Source organism: Salvelinus alpinus, chromosome 8 (genome assembly GCF_045679555.1).
Source record: "Salvelinus alpinus chromosome 8, SLU_Salpinus.1, whole genome shotgun sequence".
NCBI lineage: Eukaryota > Metazoa > Chordata > Actinopteri > Salmoniformes > Salmonidae > Salvelinus > Salvelinus alpinus.
This window is the reverse complement of record NC_092093.1, coordinates 42,219,518-42,236,697: the sequence shown is the minus strand read 5'-3', so window position 1 is coordinate 42,236,697 and position 17,180 is coordinate 42,219,518. Positions and strand designations below refer to the sequence as shown.

Sequence of the window (17,180 nt, the reverse complement as noted above, 5' to 3'; positions counted from 1 at the left end):
TTATCCCCTGGGTCTTTATACCTGTGTTCTCTGTCTGTTGCCAGTTTGTCTTGTTTGTCAAGCTTACCAGCGTTCGTCCTGTCAGCTTCTGTCTTTTCCCAGTCTCTCTTTTCTCATCTTCCTGGTTTTTGACCCTTGCCTGTCCTGACCCTGTACCCGCCCGCCTGACCACTCTGCCTGCCCCTGCCACTGCCTGCAATCCTGTACCTTTGCTCTACCTCTGGACTACTGAACTCTGCCTGCCCCTGCCTGCCTTCCTGTACCTTTGCCCCTACTCTGGATTATCGACCCCTGCCTGCCTTGACCTGTCGTTTGCCTGCCCCTGTGGTTACAATAAACATTATTACTTCACACAGTCTGCACTTGGGTCTTACCTTGATTCCTGATACTGGCTTGTTGAAAACGATGTCTATTTCGTCTGTTCTCTTTTTTTCAGATAAACAGCTCGAAAATGAACAGGTACAGTAGGCTACAATACTGTAAAGTAGGCCTAATACTGCTAAGGTACATAAAATATTGTAGCCTACACCTCACGGACTGCTATGTGTTCCACAATAAATTCACTGTCGTCTCCTTTTTCAGGTATCATGGCTCGAGATTCCATTGAGGAAGAAATCATCAGGAGATATGCTGGACCCTATGTCAGAGAGGTGTTTCTGGGACCATGTTGTTTCTTTCAAGGTAGGATTATAGCAATATTTTGTTATGTTTAGGCCTATTTACATGTATATTTCTAGTATTGTTCCTAATGTTGGCTGTTAGGCTAAATGTCTTTCTTTCTTCTCCAAATGCAGACAATGACCCAAAACACACTGCCTCCCAGGTTTGCATTGCAAATGAGGGCATAAACTTGGTCAAGACACCAGCAGAGTAAGAATACATTTATGTAGTAAAATATATATAAATACATAAATAAATAATAGACCTACAACACCTTCGGTAGACCTACAGTATATCTAAAAATACATGTTTTAATCTCCACATGTAGATCTCCTGATTTAAATCCAATCGACCTAGTTTGGCATCAACTGAAAACATTCATCCTTAACTCTGCCAAGCATACAAGCAAAATGAACTGGTGGAGGCCATCGAGACGTTTTGGCTTCAGAAATTGACGATACAACATTGCAACAAATACATTGATCATCTCAGCAAGGTTTTACTCGTGGTTGTGGAGCTGCGGGGGGGGGAAGGGCAACTAAAATGTAGTTGAAATAAATATCTCCAGTTTGAATGTCTTTTTTCTCATTATTTTATTAATGAAAACATAAAGATGTTGATGAAGAACTGTTAGGGCCAAATCGGGGGATTTTCACACCTACAGCAGCCGGGCTATGAAGAGTTGCACGTCAATTCATAAACCATGTGCAATGGATTGTCTTCCCAACTATTTTGAAATGTATATGGCTCTCCGACATTTTGCGGTTGCATGAGGTCTTGGGTTAGAAATGTAACACCTTAGAGTACTTAAGCATCGAATACATTGCAAATTGGGGGATTTTTACACCTACAGCAGCCGGGCTGTGAAGAGTATTGTCCCGCTAATAGGAAACATTGTTTGCATGATGGGCTACACCTGCTAGAGTACACTAGTGAAAAACAAGTTTTCAAAATGCCTCCAGCTGTCCATCACTACTGTAAATAAAAACACAGCATATTGTTTACATTATTTATTGTAACCACAATGCCACAAATCATTTGCATCCACCTTTCCAATTACTTTTAGAGTTTGTGATTTACATATGTGCACTTTTCATGTTATTTTTAGTAAGTAATATGCTTACAGTCCAGTTACAGCTTGTTCTGATCAAGTAGAAACAAAAAAAGAAGTGTGTTTTTTTTGGGGTGTGCGTGCAGGACAGAGGAATAGCAATTCTTATACTATTGTTCAGGAGGAACGGAAAATTGTATGTCAATTCATAAACCATGTGCCATCAAAAATCTCTTCCCCCACTATTTTGCAATCTATATGGCTCTCCTCCAATAATTACATTTAGAGGATTAGAGGATTCTAAATTAATATCTAAGGGTCATTTTTCGTTAGATATTCTCACAGATCAGATTTGCCCTAAGTGGCTGTTATATAATTCTAAATGAATTAATAATAATAATCGCTTTGTTTAAAAAGTAACGCCTTTTTGGAGATTATTTTGTTTTCAAATAACCGAAAGTGAGCGATTGCAATCTGAATAAAGGGAAAAAGGCCATTCTTGAACATGAGGTGAGACATTCTTACTAATTTGTAAATAAAGCCAGTTTGTTATTTACAATGATTTATTTCTGTTTTTAGAGGGAGAGAAACCAAAAGCCCACCGTGCCAATTTTTTGGACAAGGACATCCCGGCCGGCCAAACCCTCCCCTAACCCGAACGACGCTGGGCCAATTGTGAGTCGCCTCATGGGTCTCCCGGTCGGATTTACTGCGTCATTCGGGAGGCCCCATCCAAAGTTTTTAATGCTGATCAATTGCCTTGCACAAAGTATCAAAATACAAAGAGGTGTTGGCAAGAGTCTATTGTCCTGTTAATAGCCCATAATCGCACTGTACAACATGACAAGTCACCCTAATTGGAGTCTAACCAATACCCAAACAGAGAATCAGTGAAAATAAAAATCTTGTTGATTTATCAAGACCAGTCCCAATGGCAGCGTTGTCTTGACCTCTGAATGCTGTCTTTTCCCTCTTCCACTTGCCTCTTCCATTAATTTTGAAAGAGTATTTTCCAGTAAGCAATCATTTGTTTACCTTCATTAGCCTACTTTGTTCCAATATTTCTGTCATTCAGTGATATTTATTCCCATAGTAATTTGTTATGGATCCATATGGAAAATGACATGTGCAGGAGACGGTGGTAATATTTTTCCTTTTAGTTTCTATAATACATGGTGTCCAGGTCAGGATAACCAAAACGTTTCTTTATTAATGTATTGGTACTTATTTATTTTGATCCAAAGCCATGAATGAGTAAGTCACTCAGCTTTATGTAGGTGCTGAGGCTATATGACTGCGCCATCAACTTGATTATTTAGCAGACATCACTTGCTTATATTCAGTCAACACATATATCATGGAATATAATCAAACATTTTCGTTTCTCTTAGAATAAAAACCTTTGTGTAACAACAGTTTTGTAAGTAATACTGACGAGTAGAAACAAACAGGGTGTGCGTGCAGGACAGAGGAATGGCAATTCTTACACTATTGTTCTAAATTCAATCACCTTCTTTATCCTCATCATTCAGTTCATTGAAATTCAAATTTGAAGTCGTGAACAATTATCAGTTTCCAACATTTCAATGTTCCATTCACTGTCAGTTAGAGACACATTAGCGTCTTGGGACCCAAAAGCTAATCAGTGCTCTAACGCCCCCTTGTGGTGGTCTGGAGCAATTAAGCAGTGACGCAAGGCTTAGTTCAACTGTCACACACCATGAGATCCCAAAATATAAGCTTGTTTTTCTCCAATTTCTCCAGGGTACTGACACAGAACCCCTCCACTGGTTTCTTGGGCTCAGTGCTAGTGAATGACGCTCAACCTGTCTTCATCATAAGGGAGGTTTCTGAGTCAAAGGTGAACAAGGTGATTAGCTCACTAAAGAACTCTAAAGCCAAAGATGTGTTTGGGCTGGACTCTATCTTTCTTAAAAACTACAAAGAGTCACTCATTGGCCCCATTACTAAGGTCACCAACACATCTATTGGTCTCGGGGTGTTTCCAAGGGTATGGAAGTCGGCCATAATAACGGCCATCTTTAAATCGGGCGACCCTGCTGACGTGAGTAACTACAGGCCCATTAGTATACTACCTGTGGTGTCAAAGGTTGCTGAAAAGTGTGTAGCAGAACAACTGATTGCCCACCTCAACAACAGCCCCTTCACATTACACTCCATGCAGTTTGGCTTCAGAGTGAAACACTCCACAGAAACGGCCAACTGCTTTCTTCTGGAAAATGTGAAGTACAAGATGGACAAACGGGGCGTTGTTGGGGCTGTGTTTCTGGACCTAAGGAAGGCTTTTGATACTGTTAACCATGAGATTCTCATCACAAAATTGTCCAAGTTCAACTTTTCCCCCGATGCCTTGAGATGAATGAAATCATACCTTGAAGGCAGAACTCAGTGTGTCAGAGTGAGCAAGGAGCTGTCGCCCACTCTTAGCTATGATGTGGGCGTGTCCCAAGGGTCAATACTGAGGCTCCTCCTTTTCAGCCTGTACATTAATGATCTGCCTTCTGTCTGTACTGGGTCTGAAGTTCAAATGTATGCAGATGATACAGTGATATATGTGCATGCAAAGAGCAAACAACAAGCTGCACAAGAACTCACTACTGTAATGGTCCAGGTTACAAAGTGGCTCAGTGACTCGTGTTTGCATCTCAATGTGAAAAAAACTGTTTGCATGTTCTTCTCAAAGAGGGCAACATATGCTACTGAGCCAGATGTCTATGTGTCAGGGGAGAAGCTCCAGGTGGTATCTGATTTTAAGTACCTTGGCATCATACTTGATTCCAACCTCTCTTTTAAAAAGCATGTGAAAAAGGTAATTCAGGTAACCAAATTCAACCTAGCTAATTTCCGATTTACACAACATTTTTGACTACAGAGGTAGCAAAACTGTACTTCAAATCTATGATACTCACCCACTTAACATACTGCTTGACTAGTTGGGCCCAAGCTTGCTGTACAACATTAAAACATATTCATTCTGTCTACAAACAGGCTCTCAAAGTGCTTTATAGGAAGCCCAATAGCCATCATCACTGTTACATCCTCAGAAAGCATGAGCTCCTGAGTTGGGAAAATCTTGTGCAATACACCGACGCATGTCTTGTATTCAAGATCCTAAATGGCCTGGCTCCCCCTTCACTCAGTATTTTTGTTAAACAGAAAACCCAAACATATGGCAGCAGATCCACAAGGTCTGCCATGAGAGGTGACTGTATAGTTCCCTTAAGGAAAAGCACCTTTAGTAAATCCGCTTTCTCTGTGAGAGCTTCCCATTTCTGGAATACACTGCCATCAGACACACATACTGCACCACATATCACACTTTCACAAAATGCATGAAGACATGGCTAAAGGTCAATCAGATTTGTGAACATAATCCCTAGCTGTGTATTGCCGCTTTCCATGTTGTCTGTTTCTGTAGCTTGCGAGGTGTGGAAACACTTTGTTGCTTTTATGAATTTTGTCTTGCTGCCTTTTGTTCTATGTTGCTCTGTCTGTATGCTATGTCTTGCTTGTCCTATGTTGCTCTGTCTGTATGCTATGTCTTGCTTGTCCTATGTTGCTCTGCGTGTGCTCACTGCTCAATGATTGTCTATATTGTAATTGTTTTTAATAACCTGCCCAGGGACTGCGGTTGAAAAATAGCCGGCTGGCTAAAACCGGCACTTTTACTGAAACGTTGATTAATGTGCACTGCCCCTATAAAAATCAAATAAACTCAACTCAATGTTTGTAAACATTGTAAATGTAAACAAACACTGCATAGCCTCATAAAATGATTAAAATAATAATGTTACATATCATGGATGGTTAATCCTTGCATCCAAAACTTTGTCTATTAATCTGAGAATGGTTACGTTTCTCCAGATCCATCCCTCAGCTTTTTACCTAAACAGAGACGGGGCAACGATTTTGTTATTGTTTCATCTGTGGATTTGCCCTTTAAACAGCTGCATATTATCAAGATATAAAAGTGTCACCAACAAAAAGGTAAACAATAGGCCTCTAGCAAATGCAGCATATAGCATTCGTTTTTTACATGTAAATTGCACTTCTCAGTAGTGCTCAAAACATGCCATTCCACGAGCGCAGCATTTATTTTGTAAACTCGAGTCAGAGCCCAATCAGTCCTCCATGACAACAACATCATAAACAACAGAGTAGGGCTGGCTAATAAATCCTTAGTTCTGGGGTTATGCTCAGATAAAACAATTTGGCTAATCTATACTTCCATATTTCCAAATCCTATTCTTGAAGATCAATTTTGGACAGGTAACTGTAACGGATGACATTTCGAAAGTAACCTACCCAACCCTGAGTACAAACATAGTTATTATATATATTTTTTACATACACTATATATATAAAAGTATGTGGACACCCCTTCAAATGAGTGGATTCGGCTATTTCAGCCACACCCGTTGCTGACAGGTGTATAAAATCGAGCAGGGTAGGGCTGAACCGCTTGTTGCAATTTCGATGAGGCTCTCTTGTTCAGATATCGGTAAGTGGACTAGATGCAGGGCACGAAAGGGATAATGAATCCAGTTGTTTGTGTCATCCGTTTCAGGAAAGTACCTGCGTAATTGCGCACCCAACTCACTCAGGTGCTTCGCTATATCCCATTTGACATTGTCCGTAAGCTTGAGTTCATTTGCACACAAAAAAAATCATGCAATGATGGAAAGACCTGTGTGTTGTCCTTGTTAATGCAGACAGAGAAGAGCTCCAACTTCTTAATCATAGCCTCAATTTTGTCCCGCACATTGAATATTGTTGTGGAGAGTCCCTGTAATCCTAGATTCAGATCATTCAGGCAAGAAAAAACATCACCCAGATAGGCCAGTCGTGTGAGAAACTCGTCATCATGCAAGCGGTCAGACAAGTGAAAATTATGGTCAGTGAAGATAACTTTAAGCTCGTCTCTCAATTTAAAAAAACATGTCAATACTTTGCCCCTTGATAACCAGCACACTTCTGTATGTTGTAAAATCGTTACATGGTCGCTGCCCATATCATTGCATAGTGCAGAAAATACACAAGAGTTCAGGGGCCTTGATTTAACAAAGTTAACCATTTTCACTGTAGTGTCCAAAATGTCTTTCAAGCTGTCAGGCATTCCCTTGGCAGCAAGAGCCTCTCGGTGGATGCTGCAGTGTACCCAAGTGGCGTCGGGAGCAACTGCTTGCATGCGCATTACAACACTCTTATTTTCAATGACGGCCTAGGAACAGCGGGTTAACTGCCTTGTTCAGGGACATAACGACAGATTTGTACCTTGTCAGCTCGGCGATTCAATCTTGCAACCTTTCGGTTACTAGTCCAACGCTCTAACCACTAGGCTACGCTGCCGCCCCACTGCTGCTATGTCTCAATGTCATGGCTTTTGCGCCATCAGTAGATATACCAACATGAGCACCAGCTACGTTTGGCTACATACGGATCGTTAGTGGAATTCCCGGAAGAGAGTTAACGTGATTGAATGTTATTTATTTGACTAGGCTACCTGTATTTGACATTGTGTTGTTACCAACACTACATGGTTTAATTTTATTTTGGGCAGCTACATTTTGATTCGGGGGTCGCCAAAACAGAAAGAGAAACGCAACCCTGTTTTGATTATCCCGTTGAAATCTATTGCATGAGAGGGAGGAGATGAGGTTGCAAGTCACGTTAAAACTAATACAGCTCAAAAAACACACAGAATCTGGGAATAATGTGTACATCACTGGTTAGAGGACAATCTGTAGAAGACAGCTAGCTACATTTTGAAGTGTTGCATTTTGATTCAAGTGGGTAACCAATGCGACTTTATTAGTTAATCGCTTCCAACGATATCACACTGAAATCAATAGAACAGGGAGACAGAGACAGAACGACACAGAGAGAGCGAGATAAAGAGAAAGCGAGCAAGATCGAGACCAAAGCTGATTGTCATGATGTGCGACTCTCTCTCCTCTTCTCTCTCTCTCTCTCTCTGACCGTGTTTTGAACCTCTAGATCCTAATCAGGGTTAATACTATCCATCACACTAGGGTCAGATGCTGTATCTCACGAGAACTGTAGTCATACTACAATAGTATCTGTTGGGATCTGCTTCTCCTCAACACTTCTTTGAGTCATCAGTGACAAGCAGATGCTAGAGTGTGTTCATGTTTTTGCTCGTCTTGGGCTTGTTTTGTTGTTTACCCCGTGGCAGTAAAGGTTGGGACTTCGGTATGGAGTACTGACCCTAAATCAGTTATTATATTGAGCATTAGAGGGGATGGGAGACTGAAACAAAATACATCCCTCAAAGAGGTCTAACAACAACACTTTCTCAGTATGTTGAACCCGTAGGAATAGATACTATTTTTTTTGTGATGGGTGGACTGGCAGCCATATTGAGTGCACCCATGAGTAGACCAGTCAAATTGCAGTGTCTATGGAGAGGATTTGTCCCTTATAGTAGTTATATTCCTATGGTCCGGCCTATGTAAAGTATGAATTGACAGCTATCCAGGGGTTTATTCATTATAACACACTGTAGTAAAACGTTTTTCCAGTAGAAAATGAAAACAAGCATTTCTTATTGGACGAGTCCTGGTAGTCCCTCCCTGTTTTCAGTCTATATTGTTCTATTTGGTGCCTAATGAACACGACCCAGATGTCCCTCTCCAAACCAACGTCAACCATCTGATATTACTGTAGACAACCCGAGAGCCAAACTAGCGGCTGCAGCGATTGAATGCTCCATTCGGTACACCCTGGGTGGTAAACTGCGCCGGCATCATTAAGGTTGTCTGCTAATCCCCCCCCCCCCCCCCCACACACACACACACACACGGTTTTTGAAAGTCTGAGAGGAGGATAAGTTGTATTAGATTGTTACGAGATGTGTGGGAGCTTTTGTCAACTTTATTGACACGAAAGAGAGCATGCAATGGCTCCAAAGCAATACACAATGATTAGAATGATTAGAATTAGAATTAGAATGCAAGTCATTAAAAATGGCTTTAAAACCATAGAGTTACAATGCAAGTCACAGCTCAAGTAGCATATCTCTCTCTCTCTCTCTTCATCCTGTTCCACGTGTTTCTGGGCACACAGTGATCCCTCGCTACTCAGAAAAAAAGGAGTTTAATGGGGGAGGGAGGGAGAGAGAGAGAGGAGAGCCAGTAAAAATACACCATATGCTTCGTGCCAGGGCCAATCAGACATACAGCAGGCTGAGCCCGATAGACTCTGTCGCTGGGTTTTACCTCAATGTGCACACAAAGACGTGTACCGCTGCACAGTGGCATGCTAACAGAGGCACACACACAAACTGAGATGGAAAAACCTACGCATGACATGGGGACATGCATTCCCACACGCACATACATGGAAAAACATAAACACACACGCAAACATACAAGAAAGAGCAGTCTCTACTAGAACACAGGGTCGTTCTCTCCTTTTCCCCGTGGCGCGGCGTTCTGGTCTAATTAGAACCTAGATCAGTGAGCCAAAGGTAGGGGTGTGCCAAAGAGCCAGCTTCACACACAAACGCCACACGTACTCAAGCAGGCAGGCAGGCACACACACGCGCAGCGCACACGGCTACAGTATACCCCACCCTGAACACTAGATCCCAGGACTAGGAGTTGTGAGCAGACTGCCAAAGAAACACTCCTTGCCACACAGCAACATTTATTTCCTTGCTTGTGACCCCAGGTTCCTCCCAAACAGGCCCCTCGGAAGCACACTGCATCTCAGTGTGTGCATGTGTGTGTCCATAACTGGTGTGCGTGTTCGTAGCTGGTGCGTGTGTACAGTATCAAATCAAATCAACGTTTATTTGTCACGTGCGCCGAATACAACAGGTGTAGACCTTACAGTTAAATGCTTACTTACAGGCTCTAACCAATAGTGCAAAAAAAGGTATTAGGTGAACAATAGGTAAGTAAAGAAATAAAACAACAGTAAAAAGACAGGCTATAGAAGTAGCGAGGCTGCATACAGACACCGGTTAGTCAGGCTGATTGAGGTAGTATGTACATGTAGATATGGTTAAAGTGACAATGCATATATGATGAACAGAGAGTAGCAGTAGCGTAAAAGAGGGGTTGGCGGGTGGTGGGTGGGTGGGACAAAATGCAGATAGCCCGGTTAGCCAATGTGCGTGAGCACTGGTTGGTCGGCCCAATTATGTGTGTGTGTGCGTCTGTAACTGGTGTGCGTGTTCGTAGCTGGTGCGTGTGTGTGTGTGTGTGTCTGTAACTGGTGTGTTTATATGTGCTCACCTGTGTGTGTGTGTGTGTATCTACGCGTATGTGTGTGTGCATATGTGTCCGTGTGTGTAGCCGGTGTAGTAGATCTTACGACATTCCCACACAGTACTCACACACCCAGACGACCTGTAAAGCGGATAGTGTGGGCTTAGGGAGAACACCTCGCTAGGAAATATATGACCTCCACCGTAAAAGCTGCAGATACTCAAATCTCCATTCTACAACTCACTCTGGACAATAACAAAGAAGAGAAAAAACAGGAAGTAGTATGAAGAGTGTGCCTTACAGTCATTTATAAACTGTATGGTTTGGATACTGGATGCTGATTGGCTAGAACAACATTTAGCCGTGTGTATGTGAGACCGTATACCATGACGTTTAGCCTTTTCACCTTGATATCATTGCACCTTTTCACATCTATATTGTTGCACCTTTTCACCTCGATAAAATGGCTACATCAACAATAGTTCGACATGCCAATGTAGAAAAGAAGCGCTTAAATGAACTTGACAGAAATCAAAACTAAAAGAACACCGTGAAACAAACAAAGTGGGCACTTAACTGTTTCACTGACTGGTGTGCAGAAAAGGTGATACATTTTGAGTTTGGGAATACAACAAAAACGGAGCTGAATGTCATTCTACGGGACTTTTATGGTTCAGTGAGAAACACGAATGGCGAAGAATATGGGATTAGCAGCTACACTGGACTCATCTGGAACCGACATATCAACGACCCCTTCTCAGTTTGGCATGGCGTATACATAAGGACACCGAATTCACAATGAGCAACAATGTATCTGTCGGCATAATACAAAATTTGAGGAAAGAGGGGCGTGACAAAGCTGCCCACCAGTGAGCGGATACATTTGGTATGCAACTGTTAGCTAGCTAGCTAAATCATTTTAACGTACCTTGACAATATAACCGGTAGCTATGTTGGCCTAACTATTAGCTATTGTTATTTTGTGTTATATATTTCAGGTACACAAAAGAGCCAGCTGGAGCGAACACTCTCGCAAAAATGCTGCCAAAGATCTGCAAAATAGCTGGCCCGTCGCAGATTTACACAAACCACTGCCTCCGAACCATCATGATCCAGAAACTGTCGGATGCTTGACTAGTGGCACGAAAAATACTGTCTGTCAGAGGACACAGATTCGAAACCTCTCCTCAAAGTTACTAGAGGCCAAATCTGAAAGTGAGCAAGCGGGGAAACACTATTCTCTCTGACAACACAGCAGCAGCTAACTAAAAGAACGGCATCCATTTCCAGCAGTGGGAGCCAACGAATGACAACATGGGCAAGCCAAAAACAAATGATAACATGGGACCATTTTTTCATTCGTGCAAAATAAATGGAAACATTCCGATCAACATTAATATATAATTGGCATGTGTTAGTCACTCTAGAATTGGCGCTAATGCTCGGTTTTTGCATACATTTAATGTAAGCTTGCTAGCTAGCCTGTGTTTATGTTGCATAGCAACCAGTCTAGCAACGAGACTTTTGTCCAGACTACATTTTCTGGCGGAATGTATTATTATGATTTTATTTATTAAAGCAACATTTTCAATTTAGATGTGTAGTTCCTTGCCTTACTGTGTTGGCAACCAGTTTCTAAAAGCAATAAGGAACTTCAGGGGTTAGTGGAATATGGAAAAAGGAAAAAGATGGCGCCGATAGAGATGGCAGCTTCACTTCTAGTCCTTCTAGTCCTTAGTTTATTAATGTATTATTTCTTACATTGTTAGCCCAGAAAACCTTAAGTGTTATTACATACAGCCGGAAATAACTATTGGATATCAGAGTGGCGGTAACTCACCAGTACAACCAGCACTACGTCCAGGAATACGACTTTCCCAAAACGGATCCTTTGTCTGCACCGCCCAGGGCATTAGAACTGATTCCAGAGGGTGCCGGAGCGGTCTTCTAGTGAGGCTTCGGATGCGCGCACACCACCCACCGCTTCTGAGTATAATACTCGCTAATGTCCAGACCCTAGTTAACAAAGTTGACGAAATCAGGGCAAGAGTTGCTTTCCAAAGAGATATCCGGGATTGTAACGTACTCTGTTTCACGAAGACATGGCTAGCTGGGGAAATGCTGTCGGAGTCCATACAGCCAACAGGATTTCCAGTGCATCGCGCTAACAGGAAGAAACATCTCTCTGGTAAGAAGAAGTGCGGGGGTGTATGTTTCATGATTAACGACTCATGGTGTAATTGTAACAACATACAATAACTCAAGTCCTTTTGTTCACCTGACCTAGAATGCAGACTGCACAATGCATCACCGGAGGCAAACTACCTGCCATCCAGGACAGCTGCAGCACCCAATGTCACAGGGAGGCAAAAAAATCATCAAGGACAACAACCACCCGAGCCACTACCTGTTCACCCCGCTTCCATCCAGAAGGCGAGGTCAGTACAGGTGCATCAAAGCTGGGACAGAGAGATTGAAAAACAGCTTCCACAGTTGAAGTCAGAAGTTTACATACACCTTAGCCAAATACATTTCAACTCAGTTTTTCACAATTACTGACATTTAATCCTAGTAAAAATTCCCTGCCTTAGGTCAGTTAGGTTCACCACTTTATTTTAAGAATGTGAAATGTCAGAATAAATGTAGAGAGAATTATTTATTTTAGCTTTTATCGCTTTCATCACGTTCCCAGTTGGTCAGAAGATTACTTACACTCAATTAGTATTTGGTAGCATTGCCAATAAATTGTTTAACTTGGATGAAATGTTTCGGGTAGCCTTCCACACTTGCTTTTTCAGCTCTGCCCACAACTTTTCTATATGGTTGAGGTCAGGGCTTTGTTATGGCAACTGCAATACCTTGACTTTGTTGTCCTTAAGCCATTTTGCCACAACTTTGGAAGTATGCTTGGGGTCATTGTCCATTTGGAAGACCCATTTGCGACCAATAATTAACTTCCTGACTGATGTCTTGAGATGTTGCTTCAATATATCCCTGTAATTTTCATTCCTCATGATGACTTCTATTTTGTGAAGTGCACCAGTCCCTCCTGCAGCATAACACCCCCACAACATGATGCTGCCACCCTGTGCTTCACGGTTGGGATGTTGTTCTTTGGCTTGCAAGCCTCCCCCTTTTTCATCCAAACATAACGATGGTCATTATGGACAAACAGTTCTATTTTGTTTCATCAGACCAGAGGACATTTCTCCAAAAAAGTATAATCTTTGTCCCCATGTGCAGTTGCAAACCGTAGTCTGGCTTTTTTATGGCGTTTTGGAGCAGTGGCTTGTTCCTTGCTGAACGGCCTTTCAGGTTATGTCGATATGGGACTCGTTTTACTGTAGATATAGATACTTTTGTACCTGTTTCCTCCAGCATCTTCACAAGGTCCTTCGCTGTTGTTCTGGGATTGATTTGCACTTTTCGCACCAAAGTACGTTCATCTCTAGGAGACAGAACGCGTCTCCTTCTTAAGCGGAATGACGGCTGCGTGGTCCCATGGTGTTTATACTTACGTACCTTTGTTTGTACAGATGAACGTGGTACCTTCAGGCATTTGGAAATTGCTCCCAAGGATGAACCACACTTGTGGAGGTCTACAATTTATTTTCTGAGGTCTTGGCTGATTTCTTTTGATTTTCCCATGATGTCAAGCAAATAGGCACTGAGTTTGAAGGTAGGCCTTGAAATACATCCATAGGTACACCTCCAATTGACTCAAATGATGTCAATTAGCCTATCAGAAGCTTCTAAAGCAATGACATAATTTTCTGGAATTTTCCAAGCTGTTTAAAGGCACAGTCAGTTTAGTGTATGTAAACTTCTGACACACTGGAATTGTGATACAGTGAATTATAAGTTAAATAATCTGTCTGTAAACAATTGTTGAAAAAGTACTTATGTCATGCTCAAAGTAAATGTCCTAACCGACTTGCCAAAACTATAGTTTGTTAACAAGACATTTGTGGAGTGGTGGAAAAACGAGTTTTAATGACTCCAACCTAAGTGTATGTAAACTTCTGACTTCAACTTTATCTCAAGGCCATCAGATTGTTAAACAGCCACCAGAGAGGCAGCTGCCTACCTACAGACTTGATATTATTGGCCACTTTAAAAAATGGAACACTAGTCACTTTAATAATGCCACTTTATCTCGCATTACTCATCTCATATGTATGCTGTATCCTTCACTATCTATTCTTCACTATCTATTGCATCCTAGCCGCTCTGTCACTGCTGATCCATATATTTTATACTTATATATTCTCATCCCATTCCTTTACTAGATTGTGTGTATTAGGTTTTGTTGTGGAATTTGTTAGGTATGAGGTTTTGTTGTGGAATTTGTTAGCTATTAGGTTTTGTTGTGGAATTGTTAGTTATTACCTGTTAGATACTGCTGCACTGTCGGATCTAGAAGCATAAGCATTTCGCTACACTCATAATAACATCCGCTAACCATGTGTATGTGACCAATAACATTCGATATGGCCTATATACTCGTTGTGTGGTGCTGAAGAACAACCCTTAGCCGTGGTAGATTGGCCATATACCACACCCCCTACGGCCTTAATGCTTAAATAATCTACTGGCGAGTTGATGTAGTTGTAGGTGAACAGGTGATCTTTGGAAAGAGGCTGAGTTTAAAGGTGATCATAATGTAGGGTATTCTGGGGGTTAAGCAAGAGGTGGGAACACACTATAATGGAGGAAGGTATGGAGGAAGTCTAGAGTACATGTGTGGTATGGCTAAGACACACAGTGAGGGTGGGAGCAGGGCTAGTGCCAGGAAGTAGTGGTCAAAGTATGGCTGAGATATGTGGGTGACTTAAGGTAGTGGGGGATAAGGGGTGGAGGACTAGGAACGGGGAGGAAGGACCAGTGGCAGGGAACTAGGAAAGAGCTATGAGGTCGGAGAGTCGAAGTATGGCCTCAATATGAAAGAGGGTAGTGGGGGGTGGGGGTAAACGACTCACACGAGCAGTGGGGGTGGGGATGTAGGGGGTGGGGAGACAGCCAGTACCCCAACGTGAGGCAGCTGCTTGTTGGCATTAAAGTATGCCAGGAAGTTCTGCCTTGCACCGGCCACATCTGCTTTCCCTATCAGGAGAACCCCGAAATACTGCTACTCTAGTGAGAGGATTAAACACGGCTGGATATGACAGAGAGAGAGAGAGAGAGAGAGACAGAGAATAAGCTCACCTGGGAACACTGGAGTGAGGAGAGGAATGTAGCATGCTAAGTTTCAGAAACAGAGGGAGAGAAGAAGAAAAAAAGTCAAATCGGCGATGGTAGGAGGGAGAGAGGCCAAAGCAAGAAGCCAGGTTCCACACTCTAGACAGAGTGAATAAATCAATTTCTACCTTGAAAGGTAGAAAGAGAGGGATTGACAGATAGTTCCAGACAAGGGGTTGGAGTAATAAAGGGCTGTGTGGATGAAAGGGATAAAAGGAGAGGAAAGAGAGAAAGAGAAGCAGAGCACATGTCCTGTCATTGAGACATCACCAAGTGTTGATAGTGAGCTAGTATTTATGGATCTATACAACCTCCTTTATCAGATGGCCAGACACACAGATCCCTGTAGATAAACAGACCCAATGTGTGTGTGTGTTTGTGTGGGAGAAAGAGAGAGAGAGAGAAGAACAGCTCCTGACTTGTTATAACTTTTTGGTTGTTGAGAGCGAGATTGACACGATTAAATGAGCAAAGAATGTATAGGTAAATCAAATTGTACAACTGAAGATCAACACAGGAGGAAAAGATTGACAGAGAGTGAGTTAAAAGACCAATCTTCATCGTGGTAGCTAGCCAAATTCAAATCTGTCAGCTAGCTTACCGTCTAGCTCTAACTGTTTACCCCGCAAAGACTTTCATCCCTGTACCTTTCAGAAAGTCAACGCTGACATCAGCAGAGGGTGTGGCCTACTCCCGAACGTACACGTTGCTCACCACCCAAAAATCACCCCAGAGCATCTGCACGACCACTCCCACCTGAGGAAACAGACAGTAGGGATGTTTGCCAATTGTACCTATTGTACTAAAATTTACTTGTTCAATGAATAGGAATATTTATATATATATAACAGAAAAAATGTTAGCTCTTAACCTGTTTATCTCACTCTTAACAACTTATTAGTTAGTAGTTACTGTATTTCTGACTGCTATTCTTTCTTTTGGAACATGAAATCACTATCAGTTAGCATGTGGAACATTCAGGGTCTAAACTCATCAACCTTTGGACTGAAGAGTTTAGCACTGGAGTTCAACAAAAACCTTAAAGATGTTGACGTCATCATTCTGCAGGAGACATGGTGTAAGGCTGATGTTGTCACTCACTGTCCCACAGGCTACAGAGAGGTCATTGTGCCGTCACAAAAACACAGCTCTGTCAATAGAGGCAGAGACTCTGGAGGATTGATAATTTGGTACAAATCCGAACTACAACATCTAATTGATCCCCTCAAAATTGGCAAATATCACATTTGGTTAAAACTGAAAAAAGAACTTGTACTGACAGAAAAAGATGTGTTCCTTTGCGCAATATATATCCCCCCCCTCAGAATCCCCATATTACTCAGAGGAGATCTTCCCCACCCTTGAGGAAGAGACGTGCCATTTCCAGGCCCAGGGAAATATTCTCATCTGTGGGGACACAAATGCGCGCACAGGAACACTACCTGATCTAACGAGCACACGAGGGGACAGCTTTATTACAGGCCATACTGTTTCTAACTGTCTTAATCTCCCCCATAGAAACAACAGTGACAGCACCGTCAACAAAAACGGAAGGGATCTTTTGCAGCTCTGTAGATGCCTGGGTCTGTACTTTGTCAATGGTAGGTTACGGGGGGACTCTTTGGGGAGATTCACCTACTGCTCACCTCTTGGCCACAGTACAGTAGACTATATGATCACAGACATTGACTCTTTCTCTCTCAGCTCTTTCACTGTCAAGCCACTAACACCTCTGTCTGATCACAGCCAAATTACGTTGTTCCTCAAAAGAACAGACATGGAAACAACCACACATTCACAGCCCAGTAAGCTGTACAACATCAGACATTCATACAGATGGGCCCAAAAACATCACAGAAGAATACCAGAAAGCAACCTGGAACCAAAATATCCAAACACTCTTAGATAACTTTCTGGATACCACATTCACTCACAGTAAAGAAGGCATCAATCTAGCAGTACAAAACATCAACTAT

General features: G+C 42.2%; 1 protein-coding gene across 3 annotated transcripts in view; it reads right to left on the bottom strand.

The window, feature by feature from the left end:
- LOC139583173 (protein eva-1 homolog A-like) overlaps positions 1-17,180 on the bottom strand; it is a 168,791-nt gene that overhangs the window by 51,968 nt on the left and 99,643 nt on the right. Inside the window, exon 2 of one of the 3 annotated variants that reach the window (XM_071413983.1) lies at positions 15,852-15,960. The exons of the other annotated variants lie outside the window; for them this stretch is intronic. The gene's annotated coding sequence lies outside the window, so the exon portion shown is untranslated. The remainder of the gene's footprint in view (positions 1-15,851; positions 15,961-17,180) is intronic. 3 annotated transcript variants of the gene reach the window in all.